The sequence below is a fragment of the Pelobates fuscus genome, chromosome 2 (assembly GCF_036172605.1).
Source record: "Pelobates fuscus isolate aPelFus1 chromosome 2, aPelFus1.pri, whole genome shotgun sequence".
Classification (NCBI taxonomy): Eukaryota; Metazoa; Chordata; class Amphibia; order Anura; family Pelobatidae; genus Pelobates; species Pelobates fuscus.
Window position 1 is genome coordinate 18322692 of NC_086318.1, and position 16828 is coordinate 18339519.

Below are 16828 nucleotides of genomic sequence, written 5' to 3' on the forward strand. Positions count from 1 at the left end.
TAACGAAAGCAGTGAAAACCCATGGAAAAGTGAATTTCTCTTAAGGTTTGGGGATTTGATTGCCAACGGAATTACAAATTTGAACAAAAACTAATTGCTTAGCAGAGGATGGTTTCGATCCATCGACCTCTGGGTTATGGGCCCAGCACGCTTCCGCTGCGCCACTCTGCTGCTGTCACACCTTTCTCTGTGCATTTTGAAAGGGAGAAGCTGGCTCCACCTACATTTGCATGCAGATAAAGAACCATAGCTGCATTTGAAAGCAGAGGATGCCGTAACCTCTGAAAAAGCATTTAGACATTGTGAGAGCAAAATCTTGTTAGTCCACGTAGCTCTCTCGCCTCGCGTGCTTAGTCTCTGTGGCGCAATTGGTTAGCGCGTTCGGCTGTTAACCGAAAGGTTGGTGGTTCAAGCCCACCCAGGGACGATTTGAGACACTTGAGTTTTTTTAACCGAGAAGCAAAAAAGGAGCACAAAATAGTTACCTTTCAAACGCAAATACGGTGACTGCAAATTGATTAACATAGGTGGAGACCCTTCACAAAACCATGTTTAAAAGGAAGGTTCACGTCATATCTATGACGGTGCTTTCCAATTGAAACTTCATCAAAAGCACGTAAAACATCATCAGAAGTGAACAGGAAGTTCATTCTTCATTCCGTTGTCAACCGATTGGCCAGAAAATTGGGCTCGATCAAAGGGAAACTGAACAGGGGACTGCTCCTATCCATCGTCATTCATTGGGAAAGTGTCTGCAATTTCAAACACATTGCATTTCTCATATCAGCATGTGATGAGCGCCCGAAGCGTGCTGTTGAAACCCCACTCCGGGACCATTCCTTTTTCAATGCAGGAGGGGCAAAGCATTTGCTAACCAATAAGCAAAAAAATATGCAAATCCTCATCTTTCCCACAAAAACATCAAAAACAACAGCAAAAACATTGAAGACGGCTGGCTGCAAACGGAATAGAGAAATATCATACAAGCATGTTAAAAGCGTTGGAAGACAATTTTTTAAGGAAAGTGTTTTGAAACTTGAAGACACGCACGGACGTGCCAGATGATCAGAAAGTGCCATTTCACTCGGAGTTAACAGTCCAAATACAAGCAATCGACTTTAATGCCTCACTGCATCAAGCTTAGCAACGTTTGATGGGCACGGAAAGTTTGGTGATCAACTCCACTCTGGGATGATTCATTTTTAACATGGAATGGGCAAAGCATGCGCTAACCAAACAGAAAAAAAAGGAAAGAAAAACAGCAGCAAAGAGTAAAATTAGCTTTAATGTTTCTGCAACAACACATTACATTCAAACGGAGGCTACAGATTGTATAGAAGAAAACAAATAACAACCCCAAAGACATTCATTAAACATGTTAAGTGAGGACGTAAAGGAGATCTCTATAGAAATGTTTGGAAATCTGTTACGTCACACAGACATGTTGACAGAGTGGTCAGAAAGTGCAATTTTTCTTGAAATTAACAGGCAAGCTATCATCGATTGACTTAAAACCAATAAAACCTCAGATGTGGATGGTAACATAACGAAAGCAGTGAAAACCCATGGAAAAGTGAATTTCTCTTAAGGTTTGGGGATTTGATTGCCAACGGAATTACAAATTTGAACAAAAACAAATTGCTTAGCAGAGGATGGTTTCGATCCATCGACCTCTGGGTTATGGGCCCAGCACGCTTCCGCTGCGCCACTCTGCTGCTGTCACACCTTTCTCTGTGCATTTTGAAAGGGAGAAGCTGGCTCCACCTACATTTGCATGCAGATAAAGAACCATAGCTGCATTTGAAAGCAGAGGATGCCGTAACCTCTGAAAAAGCATTTAGACATTGTGAGAGCAAAATCTTGTTAGTCCACGTAGCTCTCTCGCCTCGCGTGCTTAGTCTCTGTGGCGCAATTGGTTAGCGCGTTCGGCTGTTAACCGAAAGGTTGGTGGTTCAAGCCCACCCAGGGACGATTTGAGACACTTGAGTTTTTTTAACCGAGAAGCAAAAAAGGAGCACAAAATAGTTACCTTTCAAACGCAAATACGGTGACTGCAAATTGATTAACATAGGTGGAGACCCTTCACAAAACCATGTTTAAAAGGAAGGTTCACATCATATCTATGACGTTGCTTTCCAATTGAAACTTCATCAAAAGCACGTAAAACATCATCAGAAGTGAACAGGAAGTTCATTCTTCATTCCGTTGTCAACCGATTGGCCCGAAAATTGGGCTCGATCAAAGGGAACCTGAACAGGGGACTGCTCCTATTCATCGTCATTCATTGGGAAAGTGTCTGCAATTTCAAACACATTGCATTTCTCATATCAGCATGTGATGAGCGCCCGAAGCGTGCTGTTGAAACCCCACTCCGGGACCATTCCTTTTTCAATGCAGGAGGGGCAAAGCATTTGCTAACCAATAAGCAAAAAAATATGCAAATCCTCATCTTTCCCACAAAAACATCAAAAACAACAGCAAAAACATTGAAGACGGCTGGCTGCAAACGGAATAGAGAAATATCATACAAGCATGTTAAAAGCGTTGGAAGACAATTTTTTAAGGAAAGTGTTTTGAAACTTGAAGACACGCACGGACGTGCCAGATGATCAGAAAGTGCCATTTCACTCGGAGTTAACAGTCCAAATACAAGCAATCGACTTTAATGCCTCACTGCATCAAGCTTAGCAACGTTTGATGGGCACGGAAAGTTTGGTGATCAACTCCACTCTGGGATGATTCATTTTTAACATGGAATGGGCAAAGCATGCGCTAACCAAACAGAAAAAAAAGGAAAGAAAAACAGCAGCAAAGAGTAAAATTAGCTTTAATGTTTCTGCAACAACACATTACATTCAAACGGAGGCTACAGATTGTATAGAAGAAAACAAATAACAACCCCAAAGACATTCATTAAACATGTTAAGTGAGGACGTAAAGGAGATCTCTATAGAAATGTTTGGAAATCTGTTACGTCACACAGACATGTTGACAGAGTGGTCAGAAAGTGCAATTTTTCTTGAAATTAACAGGCAAGCTATCATCGATTGACTTAAAACCAATAAAACCTCAGATGTGGATGGTAACATAACGAAAGCAGTGAAAACCCATGGAAAAGTGAATTTCTCTTAAGGTTTGGGGATTTGATTGCCAACGGAATTACAAATTTGAACAAAAACAAATTGCTTAGCAGAGGATGGTTTCGATCCATCGACCTCTGGGTTATGGGCCCAGCACGCTTCCGCTGCGCCACTCTGCTGCTGTCACACCTTTCTCTGTGCATTTTGAAAGGGAGAAGCTGGCTCCACCTACATTTGCATGCAGATAAAGAACCATAGCTGCATTTGAAAGCAGAGGATGCCGTAACCTCTGAAAAAGCATTTAGACATTGTGAGAGCAAAATCTTGTTAGTCCACGTAGCTCTCTCGCCTCACGTGCTTAGTCTCTGTGGCGCAATTGGTTAGCGCGTTCGGCTGTTAACCGAAAGGTTGGTGGTTCAAGCCCACCCAGGGACGTTTTGAGACAATTGAGTTTTTTTAACCGAGAAGCAAAAAAGGAGCACAAAATAGTTACCTTTCAAACGCAAATACGGTGACTGCAAATTGATTAACATAGGTGGAGACCCTTCACAAAACCATGTTTAAAAGGAAGGGTGACGTCATATCTATGACGGTGCTTTCCAATTGAAACTTCATCAAAAGCACGTAAAACATCATCAGAAGTGAACAGGAAGTTCATTCTTCATTCCGTTGTCAACCGATTGGCCAGAAAATTGGGCTCGATCAAAGGGAAACTGAACAGGGGACTGCTCCTATCCATCGTCATTCATTGGGAAAGTGTCTGCAATTTCAAACACATTGCATTTCTCATATCAGCATGTGATGAGCGCCCGAAGCGTGCTGTTGAAACCCCACTCCGGGACCATTCCTTTTTCAATGCAGGAGGGGCAAAGCATTTGCTAACCAATAAGCAAAAAAATATGCAAATCCTCATCTTTCCCACAAAAACATCAAAAACAACAGCAAAAACATTGAAGACGGCTGGCTGCAAACGGAATAGAGAAATATCATACAAGCATGTTAAAAGCGTTGGAAGACAATTTTTTAAGGAAAGTGTTTTGAAACTTGAAGACACGCACGGACGTGCCAGATGATCAGAAAGTGCCATTTCACTCGGAGTTAACAGTCCAAATACAAGCAATCGACTTTAATGCCTCACTGCATCAAGCTTAGCAACGTTTGATGGGCACGGAAAGTTTGGTGATCAACTCCACTCTGGGATGATTCATTTTTAACATGGAATGGGCAAAGCATGCGCTAACCAAACAGAAAAAAAAGGAAAGAAAAACAGCAGCAAAGAGTAAAATTAGCTTTAATGTTTCTGCAACAACACATTACATTCAAACGGAGGCTACAGATTGTATAGAAGAAAACAAATAACAACCCCAAAGACATTCATTAAACATGTTAAGTGAGGACGTAAAGGAGATCTCTATAGAAATGTTTGGAAATCTGTTACGTCACACAGACATGTTGACAGAGTGGTCAGAAAGTGCAATTTTTCTTGAAATTAACAGGCAAGCTATCATCGATTGACTTAAAACCAATAAAACCTCAGATGTGGATGGTAACATAACGAAAGCAGTGAAAACCCATGGAAAAGTGAATTTCTCTTAAGGTTTGGGGATTTGATTGCCAACGGAATTACAAATTTGAACAAAAACAAATTGCTTAGCAGAGGATGGTTTCGATCCATCGACCTCTGGGTTATGGGCCCAGCACGCTTCCGCTGCGCCACTCTGCTGCTGTCACACCTTTCTCTGCGCATTTTGAAAGGGAGAAGCTGGCTCCACCTACATTTGCATGCAGATAAAGAACCATAGCTGCATTTGAAAGCAGAGGATGCCGTAACCTCTGAAAAAGCATTTAGACATTGTGAGAGCAAAATCTTGTTAGTCCACGTAGCTCTCTCGCATCACGTGCTTAGTCTCTGTGGCGCAATTGGTTAGCACGTTCGGCTGTTAACCGAAAGGTTGGTGGTTCAAGCCCACCCAGGGACGATTTGAGACACTTGAGTTTTTTTAACCGAGAAGCAAAAAAGGAGCACAAAATAGTTACCTTTCAAACGCAAATACGGTGACTGCAAATTGATTAACATAGGTGGAGACCCTTCACAAAACCATGTTTAAAAGGAAGGGTGACGTCATATCTATGACGTTGCTTTCCAATTGAAACTTCATCAAAAGCACGTAAAACATCATCAGAAGTGAACAGGAAGTTCATTCTTCATTCCGTTGTCAACCGATTGGCCAGAAAATTGGGCTCGATCAGAGGGAACCTGAACAGGGGACTGCTCCTATCCATCGTCATTCATTGGGAAAGTGTCTGCAATTTCAAACACATTGCATTTCTCATATCAGCATGTGATGAGCGCCCGCAGCGTGCTGTTGAAACCCCACTCTGGGACCATTCCTTTTTCAATGCAGGAGGGGCAAAGCATTTGCTAACCAATAAGCAAAAAAATATGCAAATCCTCATCTTTCCCACAAAAACATCAAAAACAACAGCAAAAACATTGAAGACGGCTGGCTGCAAACGGAATAGAGAAATATCATACAAGCATGTTAAAAGCGTTGGAAGACAATTTTTTAAGGAAAGTGTTTTGAAACTTGAAGACACGCACGGACGTGCCAGATGATCAGAAAGTGCCATTTCACTCGGAGTTAACAGTCCAAATACAAGCAATCGACTTTAATGCCTCACTGCATCAAGCTTAGCAACGTTTGATGGGCACGGAAAGTTTGGTGATCAACTCCACTCTGGGATGATTCATTTTTAACATGGAATGGGCAAAGCATGCGCTAACCAAACAGAAAAAAAAGGAAAGAAAAACAGCAGCAAAGAGTAAAATTAGCTTTAATGTTTCTGCAACAACACATTACATTCAAACGGAGGCTACAGATTGTATAGAAGAAAACAAATAACAACCCCAAAGACATTCATTAAACATGTTAAGTGAGGACGTAAAGGAGATCTCTATAGAAATGTTTGGAAATCTGTTACGTCACACAGACATGTTGACAGAGTGGTCAGAAAGTGCAATTTTTCTTGAAATTAACAGGCAAGCTATCATCGATTGACTTAAAACCAATAAAACCTCAGATGTGGATGGTAACATAACGAAAGCAGTGAAAACCCATGGAAAAGTGAATTTCTCTTAAGGTTTGGGGATTTGATTGCCAACGGAATTACAAATTTGAACAAAAACAAATTGCTTAGCAGAGGATGGTTTCGATCCATCGACCTCTGGGTTATGGGCCCAGCACGCTTCCGCTGCGCCACTCTGCTGCTGTCACACCTTTCTCTGTGCATTTTGAAAGGGAGAAGCTGGCTCCACCTACATTTGCATGCAGATAAAGAACCATAGCTGCATTTGAAAGCAGAGGATGCCGTAACCTCTGAAAAAGCATTTAGACATTGTGAGAGCAAAATCTTGTTAGTCCACGTAGCTCTCTCGCCTCGCGTGCTTAGTCTCTGTGGCGCAATTGGTTAGCGCGTTCGGCTGTTAACCGAAAGGTTGGTGGTTCAAGCCCACCCAGGGACGATTTGAGACACTTGAGTTTTTTTAACCGAGAAGCAAAAAAGGAGCACAAAATAGTTACCTTTCAAACGCAAATACGGTGACTGCAAATTGATTAACATAGGTGGAGACCCTTCACAAAACCATGTTTAAAAGGAAGGTTCACATCATATCTATGACGTTGCTTTCCAATTGAAACTTCATCAAAAGCACGTAAAACATCATCAGAAGTGAACAGGAAGTTCATTCTTCATTCCGTTGTCAACCGATTGGCCCGAAAATTGGGCTCGATCAAAGGGAACCTGAACAGGGGACTGCTCCTATTCATCGTCATTCATTGGGAAAGTGTCTGCAATTTCAAACACATTGCATTTCTCATATCAGCATGTGATGAGCGCCCGAAGCGTGCTGTTGAAACCCCACTCCGGGACCATTCCTTTTTCAATGCAGGAGGGGCAAAGCATTTGCTAACCAATAAGCAAAAAAATATGCAAATCCTCATCTTTCCCACAAAAACATCAAAAACAACAGCAAAAACATTGAAGACGGCTGGCTGCAAACGGAATAGAGAAATATCATACAAGCATGTTAAAAGCGTTGGAAGACAATTTTTAAGGAAAGTGTTTTGAAACTTGAAGACACGCACGGACGTGCCAGATGATCAGAAAGTGCCATTTCACTCGGAGTTAACAGTCCAAATACAAGCAATCGACTTTAATGCCTCACTGCATCAAGCTTAGCAACGTTTGATGGGCACGGAAAGTTTGGTGATCAACTCCACTCTGGGATGATTCATTTTTAACATGGAATGGGCAAAGCATGCGCTAACCAAACAGAAAAAAAAGGAAAGAAAAACAGCAGCAAAGAGTAAAATTAGCTTTAATGTTTCTGCAACAACACATTACATTCAAACGGAGGCTACAGATTGTATAGAAGAAAACAAATAACAACCCCAAAGACATTCATTAAACATGTTAAGTGAGGACGTAAAGGAGATCTCTATAGAAATGTTTGGAAATCTGTTACGTCACACAGACATGTTGACAGAGTGGTCAGAAAGTGCAATTTTTCTTGAAATTAACAGGCAAGCTATCATCGATTGACTTAAAACCAATAAAACCTCAGATGTGGATGGTAACATAACGAAAGCAGTGAAAACCCATGGAAAAGTGAATTTCTCTTAAGGTTTGGGGATTTGATTGCCAACGGAATTACAAATTTGAACAAAAACAAATTGCTTAGCAGAGGATGGTTTCGATCCATCGACCTCTGGGTTATGGGCCCAGCACGCTTCCGCTGCGCCACTCTGCTGCTGTCACACCTTTCTCTGTGCATTTTGAAAGGGAGAAGCTGGCTCCACCTACATTTGCATGCAGATAAAGAACCATAGCTGCATTTGAAAGCAGAGGATGCCGTAACCTCTGAAAAAGCATTTAGACATTGTGAGAGCAAAATCTTGTTAGTCCACGTAGCTCTCTCGCCTCGCGTGCTTAGTCTCTGTGGCGCAATTGGTTAGCGCGTTCGGCTGTTAACCGAAAGGTTGGTGGTTCAAGCCCACCCAGGGACGATTTGAGACACTTGAGTTTTTTTAACCGAGAAGCAAAAAAGGAGCACAAAATAGTTACCTTTCAAACGCAAATACGGTGACTGCAAATTGATTAACATAGGTGGAGACCCTTCACAAAACCATGTTTAAAAGGAAGGTTCACATCATATCTATGACGTTGCTTTCCAATTGAAACTTCATCAAAAGCACGTAAAACATCATCAGAAGTGAACAGGAAGTTCATTCTTCATTCCGTTGTCAACCGATTGGCCCGAAAATTGGGCTCGATCAAAGGGAACCTGAACAGGGGACTGCTCCTATTCATCGTCATTCATTGGGAAAGTGTCTGCAATTTCAAACACATTGCATTTCTCATATCAGCATGTGATGAGCGCCCGAAGCGTGCTGTTGAAACCCCACTCCGGGACCATTCCTTTTTCAATGCAGGAGGGGCAAAGCATTTGCTAACCAATAAGCAAAAAAATATGCAAATCCTCATCTTTCCCACAAAAACATCAAAAACAACAGCAAAAACATTGAAGACGGCTGGCTGCAAACGGAATAGAGAAATATCATACAAGCATGTTAAAAGCGTTGGAAGACAATTTTTTAAGGAAAGTGTTTTGAAACTTGAAGACACGCACGGACGTGCCAGATGATCAGAAAGTGCCATTTCACTCGGAGTTAACAGTCCAAATACAAGCAATCGACTTTAATGCCTCACTGCATCAAGCTTAGCAACGTTTGATGGGCACGGAAAGTTTGGTGATCAACTCCACTCTGGGATGATTCATTTTTAACATGGAATGGGCAAAGCATGCGCTAACCAAACAGAAAAAAAAGGAAAGAAAAACAGCAGCAAAGAGTAAAATTAGCTTTAATGTTTCTGCAACAACACATTACATTCAAACGGAGGCTACAGATTGTATAGAAGAAAACAAATAACAACCCCAAAGACATTCATTAAACATGTTAAGTGAGGACGTAAAGGAGATCTCTATAGAAATGTTTGGAAATCTGTTACGTCACACAGACATGTTGACAGAGTGGTCAGAAAGTGCAATTTTTCTTGAAATTAACAGGCAAGCTATCATCGATTGACTTAAAACCAATAAAACCTCAGATGTGGATGGTAACATAACGAAAGCAGTGAAAACCCATGGAAAAGTGAATTTCTCTTAAGGTTTGGGGATTTGATTGCCAACGGAATTACAAATTTGAACAAAAACAAATTGCTTAGCAGAGGATGGTTTCGATCCATCGACCTCTGGGTTATGGGCCCAGCACGCTTCCGCTGCGCCACTCTGCTGCTGTCACACCTTTCTCTGTGCATTTTGAAAGGGAGAAGCTGGCTCCACCTACATTTGCATGCAGATAAAGAACCATAGCTGCATTTGAAAGCAGAGGATGCCGTAACCTCTGAAAAAGCATTTAGACATTGTGAGAGCAAAATCTTGTTAGTCCACGTAGCTCTCTCGCCTCACGTGCTTAGTCTCTGTGGCGCAATTGGTTAGCGCGTTCGGCTGTTAACCGAAAGGTTGGTGGTTCAAGCCCACCCAGGGACGTTTTGAGACAATTGAGTTTTTTTAACCGAGAAGCAAAAAAGGAGCACAAAATAGTTACCTTTCAAACGCAAATACGGTGACTGCAAATTGATTAACATAGGTGGAGACCCTTCACAAAACCATGTTTAAAAGGAAGGGTGACGTCATATCTATGACGGTGCTTTCCAATTGAAACTTCATCAAAAGCACGTAAAACATCATCAGAAGTGAACAGGAAGTTCATTCTTCATTCCGTTGTCAACCGATTGGCCAGAAAATTGGGCTCGATCAAAGGGAAACTGAACAGGGGACTGCTCCTATCCATCGTCATTCATTGGGAAAGTGTCTGCAATTTCAAACACATTGCATTTCTCATATCAGCATGTGATGAGCGCCCGAAGCGTGCTGTTGAAACCCCACTCCGGGACCATTCCTTTTTCAATGCAGGAGGGGCAAAGCATTTGCTAACCAATAAGCAAAAAAATATGCAAATCCTCATCTTTCCCACAAAAACATCAAAAACAACAGCAAAAACATTGAAGACGGCTGGCTGCAAACGGAATAGAGAAATATCATACAAGCATGTTAAAAGCGTTGGAAGACAATTTTTTAAGGAAAGTGTTTTGAAACTTGAAGACACGCACGGACGTGCCAGATGATCAGAAAGTGCCATTTCACTCGGAGTTAACAGTCCAAATACAAGCAATCGACTTTAATGCCTCACTGCATCAAGCTTAGCAACGTTTGATGGGCACGGAAAGTTTGGTGATCAACTCCACTCTGGGATGATTCATTTTTAACATGGAATGGGCAAAGCATGCGCTAACCAAACAGAAAAAAAAGGAAAGAAAAACAGCAGCAAAGAGTAAAATTAGCTTTAATGTTTCTGCAACAACACATTACATTCAAACGGAGGCTACAGATTGTATAGAAGAAAACAAATAACAACCCCAAAGACATTCATTAAACATGTTAAGTGAGGACGTAAAGGAGATCTCTATAGAAATGTTTGGAAATCTGTTACGTCACACAGACATGTTGACAGAGTGGTCAGAAAGTGCAATTTTTCTTGAAATTAACAGGCAAGCTATCATCGATTGACTTAAAACCAATAAAACCTCAGATGTGGATGGTAACATAACGAAAGCAGTGAAAACCCATGGAAAAGTGAATTTCTCTTAAGGTTTGGGGATTTGATTGCCAACGGAATTACAAATTTGAACAAAAACAAATTGCTTAGCAGAGGATGGTTTCGATCCATCGACCTCTGGGTTATGGGCCCAGCACGCTTCCGCTGCGCCACTCTGCTGCTGTCACACCTTTCTCTGCGCATTTTGAAAGGGAGAAGCTGGCTCCACCTACATTTGCATGCAGATAAAGAACCATAGCTGCATTTGAAAGCAGAGGATGCCGTAACCTCTGAAAAAGCATTTAGACATTGTGAGAGCAAAATCTTGTTAGTCCACGTAGCTCTCTCGCATCACGTGCTTAGTCTCTGTGGCGCAATTGGTTAGCACGTTCGGCTGTTAACCGAAAGGTTGGTGGTTCAAGCCCACCCAGGGACGATTTGAGACACTTGAGTTTTTTTAACCGAGAAGCAAAAAAGGAGCACAAAATAGTTACCTTTCAAACGCAAATACGGTGACTGCAAATTGATTAACATAGGTGGAGACCCTTCACAAAACCATGTTTAAAAGGAAGGGTGACGTCATATCTATGACGTTGCTTTCCAATTGAAACTTCATCAAAAGCACGTAAAACATCATCAGAAGTGAACAGGAAGTTTATTCTTCATTCCGTTGTCAACCGATTGGCCAGAAAATTGGGCTCGATCAGAGGGAACCTGAACAGGGGACTGCTCCTATCCATCGTCATTCATTGGGAAAGTGTCTGCAATTTCAAACACATTGCATTTGTCATATCAGCATGTGATGAGCGCCCGCAGCGTGCTGTTGAAACCCCACTCCGGGACCATTCCTTTTTCAATGCAGGAGGGGCAAAGCATTTGCTAACCAATAAGCAAAAAAATATGAAAATCCTCATCTTTCCCACAAAAACATCAAAAACAACAGCAAAAACATTGAAGACGGCTGGCTGCAAACGGAATAGAGAAATATCATACAAGCATGTTAAAAGCGTTGGAAGACAATTTTTTAAGGAAAGTGTTTTGAAACTTGAAGACACGCACGGACGTGCCAGATGATCAGAAAGTGCCATTTCACTCGGAGTTAACAGTCCAAATACAAGCAATCGACTTTAATGCCTCACTGCATCAAGCTTAGCAACGTTTGATGGGCACGGAAAGTTTGGTGATCAACTCCACTCTGGGATGATTCATTTTTAACATGGAATGGGCAAAGCATGCGCTAACCAAACAGAAAAAAAAGGAAAGAAAAACAGCAGCAAAGAGTAAAATTAGCTTTAATGTTTCTGCAACAACACATTACATTCAAACGGAGGCTACAGATTGTATAGAAGAAAACAAATAACAACCCCAAAGACATTCATTAAACATGTTAAGTGAGGACGTAAAGGAGATCTCTATAGAAATGTTTGGAAATCTGTTACGTCACACAGACATGTTGACAGAGTGGTCAGAAAGTGCAATTTTTCTTGAAATTAACAGGCAAGCTATCATCGATTGACTTAAAACCAATAAAACCTCAGATGTGGATGGTAACATAACGAAAGCAGTGAAAACCCATGGAAAAGTGAATTTCTCTTAAGGTTTGGGGATTTGATTGCCAACGGAATTACAAATTTGAACAAAAACAAATTGCTTAGCAGAGGATGGTTTCGATCCATCGACCTCTGGGTTATGGGCCCAGCACGCTTCCGCTGCGCCACTCTGCTGCTGTCACACCTTTCTCTGTGCATTTTGAAAGGGAGAAGCTGGCTCCACCTACATTTGCATGCAGATAAAGAACCATAGCTGCATTTGAAAGCAGAGGATGCCGTAACCTCTGAAAAAGCATTTAGACATTGTGAGAGCAAAATCTTGTTAGTCCACGTAGCTCTCTCGCCTCACGTGCTTAGTCTCTGTGGCGCAATTGGTTAGCGCGTTCGGCTGTTAACCGAAAGGTTGGTGGTTCAAGCCCACCCAGGGACGTTTTGAGACACTTGAGTTTTTTTAACCGAGAAGCAAAAAAGGAGCACAAAATAGTTACCTTTCAAACGCAAATATGGTGACTGCAAATTGATTAACATAGGTGGAGACCCTTCACAAAACCATGTTTAAAAGGAAGGGTGACGTCATATCTATGACGGTGCTTTCCAATTGAAACTTCATCAAAAGCACGTAAAACATCATCAGAAGTGAACAGGAAGTTCATTCTTCATTCCGTTGTCAATCGATTGGCCAGAAAATTGGGCTCGATCAAAGGGAACCTGAACAGGGGACTGCTCCTATCCATCGTCATTCATTGGGAAAGTGTCTGCAATTTCAAACACATTGCATTTCTCATATCAGCATGTGATGAGCGCCCGAAGCGTGCTGTTGAAACCCCACTCCGGGACCATTCCTTTTTCAATGCAGGAGGGGCAAAGCATTTGCTAACCAATAAGCAAAAAAATATGAAAATCCTCATCTTTCCCACAAAAACATCAAAAACAACAGCAAAAACATTGAAGACGGCTGGCTGCAAACGGAATAGAGAAATATCATACAAGCATGTTAAAAGCGTTGGAAGACAATTTTTTAAGGAAAGTGTTTTGAAACTTGAAGACACGCACGGACGTGCCAGATGATCAGAAAGTGCCATTTCACTCGGAGTTAACAGTCCAAATACAAGCAATCGACTTTAATGCCTCACTGCATCAAGCTTAGCAACGTTTGATGGGCACGGAAAGTTTGGTGATCAACTCCACTCTGGGATGATTCATTTTTAACATGGAATGGGCAAAGCATGCGCTAACCAAACAGAAAAAAAAGGAAAGAAAAACAGCAGCAAAGAGTAAAATTAGCTTTAATGTTTCTGCAACAACACATTACATTCAAACGGAGGCTACAGATTGTATAGAAGAAAACAAATAACAACCCCAAAGACATTCATTAAACATGTTAAGTGAGGACGTAAAGGAGATCTCTATAGAAATGTTTGGAAATCTGTTACGTCACACAGACATGTTGACAGAGTGGTCAGAAAGTGCAATTTTTCTTGAAATTAACAGGCAAGCTATCATCGATTGACTTAAAACCAATAAAACCTCAGATGTGGATGGTAACATAACGAAAGCAGTGAAAACCCATGGAAAAGTGAATTTCTCTTAAGGTTTGGGGATTTGATTGCCAACGGAATTACAAATTTGAACAAAAACAAATTGCTTAGCAGAGGATGGTTTCGATCCATCGACCTCTTGGTTATGGGCCCAGCACGCTTCCGCTGCGCCACTCTGCTGCTGTCACACCTTTCTCTGTGCATTTTGAAAGGGAGAAGCTGGCTCCACCTACATTTGCATGCAGATAAAGAACCATAGCTGCATTTGAAAGCAGAGGATGCCGTAACCTCTGAAAAAGCATTTAGACATTGTGAGAGCAAAATCTTGTTAGTCCACGTAGCTCTCTCGCCTCACGTGCTTAGTCTCTGTGGCGCAATTGGTTAGCGCGTTCGGCTGTTAACCGAAAGGTTGGTGGTTCAAGCCCACCCAGGGACGTTTTGAGACACTTGAGTTTTTTTAACCGAGAAGCAAAAAAGGAGCACAAAATAGTTACCTTTCAAACGCAAAGACGGTGACTGCAAATTGATTAACATAGGTGGAGACCCTTCACAAAACCATGTTTAAAAGGAAGGTTGACGTCATATCTATGACGTTGCTTTCCAATTGAAACTTCATCAAAAGCACGTAAAACATCATCAGAAGTGAACAGGAAGTTCATTCTTCATTCCGTTGTCAACCGATTGGCCAGAAAATTGGGCTCGATCAAAGGGAACCTGAACAGGGGACTGCTCCTATCCATCGTCATTCATTGGGAAAGTGTCTGCAATTTCAAACACATTGCATTTCTCATATCAGCATGTGATGAGCGCCCGAAGCGTGCTGTTGAAACCCGACTCCGGGACCATTCCTTTTTCAATGCAGGAGGGGCAAAGCATTTGCTAACCAATAAGCAAAAAAATATGAAAATCCTCATCTTTCCCACAAAAACATCAAAAACAACAGCAAAAACATTGAAGACGGCTGGCTGCAAACGGAATAGAGAAATATCATACAAGCATGTTAAAAGCGTTGGAAGACAATTTTTTAAGGAAAGTGTTTTGAAACTTGAAGACACGCACGGACGTGCCAGATGATCAGAAAGTGCCATTTCACTCGGAGTTAACAGTCCAAATACAAGCAATCGACTTTAATGCCTCACTGCATCAAGCTTAGCAACGTTTGATGGGCACGGAAAGTTTGGTGATCAACTCCACTCTGGGATGATTCATTTTTAACATGGAATGGGCAAAGCATGCGCTAACCAAACAGAAAAAAAAGGAAAGAAAAACAGCAGCAAAGAGTAAAATTAGCTTTAATGTTTCTGCAACAACACATTACATTCAAACGGAGGCTACAGATTGTATAGAAGAAAACAAATAACAACCCCAAAGACATTCATTAAACATGTTAAGTGAGGACGTAAAGGAGATCTCTATAGAAATGTTTGGAAATCTGTTACGTCACACAGACATGTTGACAGAGTGGTCAGAAAGTGCAATTTTTCTTGAAATTAACAGGCAAGCTATCATCGATTGACTTAAAACCAATAAAACCTCAGATGTGGATGGTAACATAACGAAAGCAGTGAAAACCCATGGAAAAGTGAATTTCTCTTAAGGTTTGGGGATTTGATTGCCAACGGAATTACAAATTTGAACAAAAACAAATTGCTTAGCAGAGGATGGTTTCGATCCATCGACCTCTGGGGTATGGGCCCAGCACGCTTCCGCTGCGCCACTCTGCTGCTGTCACACCTTTCTCTGTGCATTTTGAAAGGGAGAAGCTGGCTCCACCTACATTTGCATGCAGATAAAGAACCATAGCTGCATTTGAAAGCAGAGGATGCCGTAACCTCTGAAAAAGCATTTAGACATTGTGAGAGCAAAATCTTGTTAGTCCACGTAGCTCTCTCGCCTCACGTGCTTAGTCTCTGTGGCGCAATTGGTTAGCGCGTTCGGCTGTTAACCGAAAGGTTGGTGGTTCAAGCCCACCCAGGGACGTTTTGAGACACTTGAGTTTTTTTAACCGAGAAGCAAAAAAGGAGCACAAAATAGTTACCTTTCAAACGCAAATACGGTGACTGCAAATTGATTAACATAGGTGGAGACCCTTCACAAAACCATGTTTAAAAGGAAGGGTGACGTCATATCTATGACGGTGCTTTCCAATTGAAACTTCATCAAAAGCACGTAAAACATCATCAGAAGTGAACAGGAAGTTCATTCTTCATTCCGTTGTCAATCGATTGGCCAGAAAATTGGGCTCGATCAAAGGGAACCTGAACAGGGGACTGCTCCTATCCATCGTCATTCATTGGGAAAGTGTCTGCAATTTCAAACACATTGCATTTCTCATATCAGCATGTGATGAGCGCCCGAAGCGTGCTGTTGAAACCCCACTCCGGGACCATTCCTTTTTCAATGCAGGAGGGGCAAAGCATTTGCTAACCAATAAGCAAAAAAATATGAAAATCCTCATCTTTCCCACAAAAACATCAAAAACAACAGCAAAAACATTGAAGACGGCTGGCTGCAAACGGAATAGAGAAATATCATACAAGCATGTTAAAAGCGTTGGAAGACAATTTTTTAAGGAAAGTGTTTTGAAACTTGAAGACACGCACGGACGTGCCAGATGATCAGAAAGTGCCATTTCACTCGGAGTTAACAGTCCAAATACAAGCAATCGACTTTAATGCCTCACTGCATCAAGCTTAGCAACGTTTGATGGGCACGGAAAGTTTGGTGATCAACTCCACTCTGGGATGATTCATTTTTAACATGGAATGGGCAAAGCATGCGCTAACCAAACAGAAAAAAAAGGAAAGAAAAACAGCAGCAAAGAGTAAAATTAGCTTTAATGTTTCTGCAACAACACATTACATTCAAACGGAGGCTACAGATTGTATAGAAGAAAACAAATAACAACCCCAAAGACATTCATTAAACATGTTAAGTGAGGA

General features: G+C 41.6%; 9 non-coding genes across 9 annotated transcripts; all 9 read left to right on the plus strand.

Moving 5' to 3' along the window:
- Nucleotides 1–353: 353 nt before the first annotated feature.
- On the plus strand, nucleotides 354–427 carry TRNAN-GUU (transfer RNA asparagine (anticodon GUU)). The gene has a single exon. It is a non-coding gene; the product is annotated as a tRNA-Asn (tRNA).
- A 1470-nt stretch (nucleotides 428–1897) lies between these two features.
- TRNAN-GUU (transfer RNA asparagine (anticodon GUU)) lies at nucleotides 1898–1971 on the plus strand. The gene has a single exon. It is a non-coding gene; the product is annotated as a tRNA-Asn (tRNA).
- A 1470-nt stretch (nucleotides 1972–3441) lies between these two features.
- On the plus strand, nucleotides 3442–3515 carry TRNAN-GUU (transfer RNA asparagine (anticodon GUU)). The gene has a single exon. It is a non-coding gene; the product is annotated as a tRNA-Asn (tRNA).
- Nucleotides 3516–6529: 3014 nt separating this feature from the next.
- TRNAN-GUU (transfer RNA asparagine (anticodon GUU)) lies at nucleotides 6530–6603 on the plus strand. Its single transcript has one exon. It is a non-coding gene; the product is annotated as a tRNA-Asn (tRNA).
- A 1469-nt stretch (nucleotides 6604–8072) lies between these two features.
- Nucleotides 8073–8146, plus strand: TRNAN-GUU (transfer RNA asparagine (anticodon GUU)). Its single transcript has one exon. It is a non-coding gene; the product is annotated as a tRNA-Asn (tRNA).
- A 1470-nt stretch (nucleotides 8147–9616) lies between these two features.
- Nucleotides 9617–9690, plus strand: TRNAN-GUU (transfer RNA asparagine (anticodon GUU)). Its single transcript has one exon. It is a non-coding gene; the product is annotated as a tRNA-Asn (tRNA).
- A 3014-nt stretch (nucleotides 9691–12704) lies between these two features.
- Nucleotides 12705–12778, plus strand: TRNAN-GUU (transfer RNA asparagine (anticodon GUU)). Its single transcript has one exon. It is a non-coding gene; the product is annotated as a tRNA-Asn (tRNA).
- Nucleotides 12779–14248: 1470 nt separating this feature from the next.
- On the plus strand, nucleotides 14249–14322 carry TRNAN-GUU (transfer RNA asparagine (anticodon GUU)). The gene has a single exon. It is a non-coding gene; the product is annotated as a tRNA-Asn (tRNA).
- A 1470-nt stretch (nucleotides 14323–15792) lies between these two features.
- On the plus strand, nucleotides 15793–15866 carry TRNAN-GUU (transfer RNA asparagine (anticodon GUU)). The gene has a single exon. It is a non-coding gene; the product is annotated as a tRNA-Asn (tRNA).
- The last annotated feature ends 962 nt before the right edge of the window (nucleotides 15867–16828 follow it).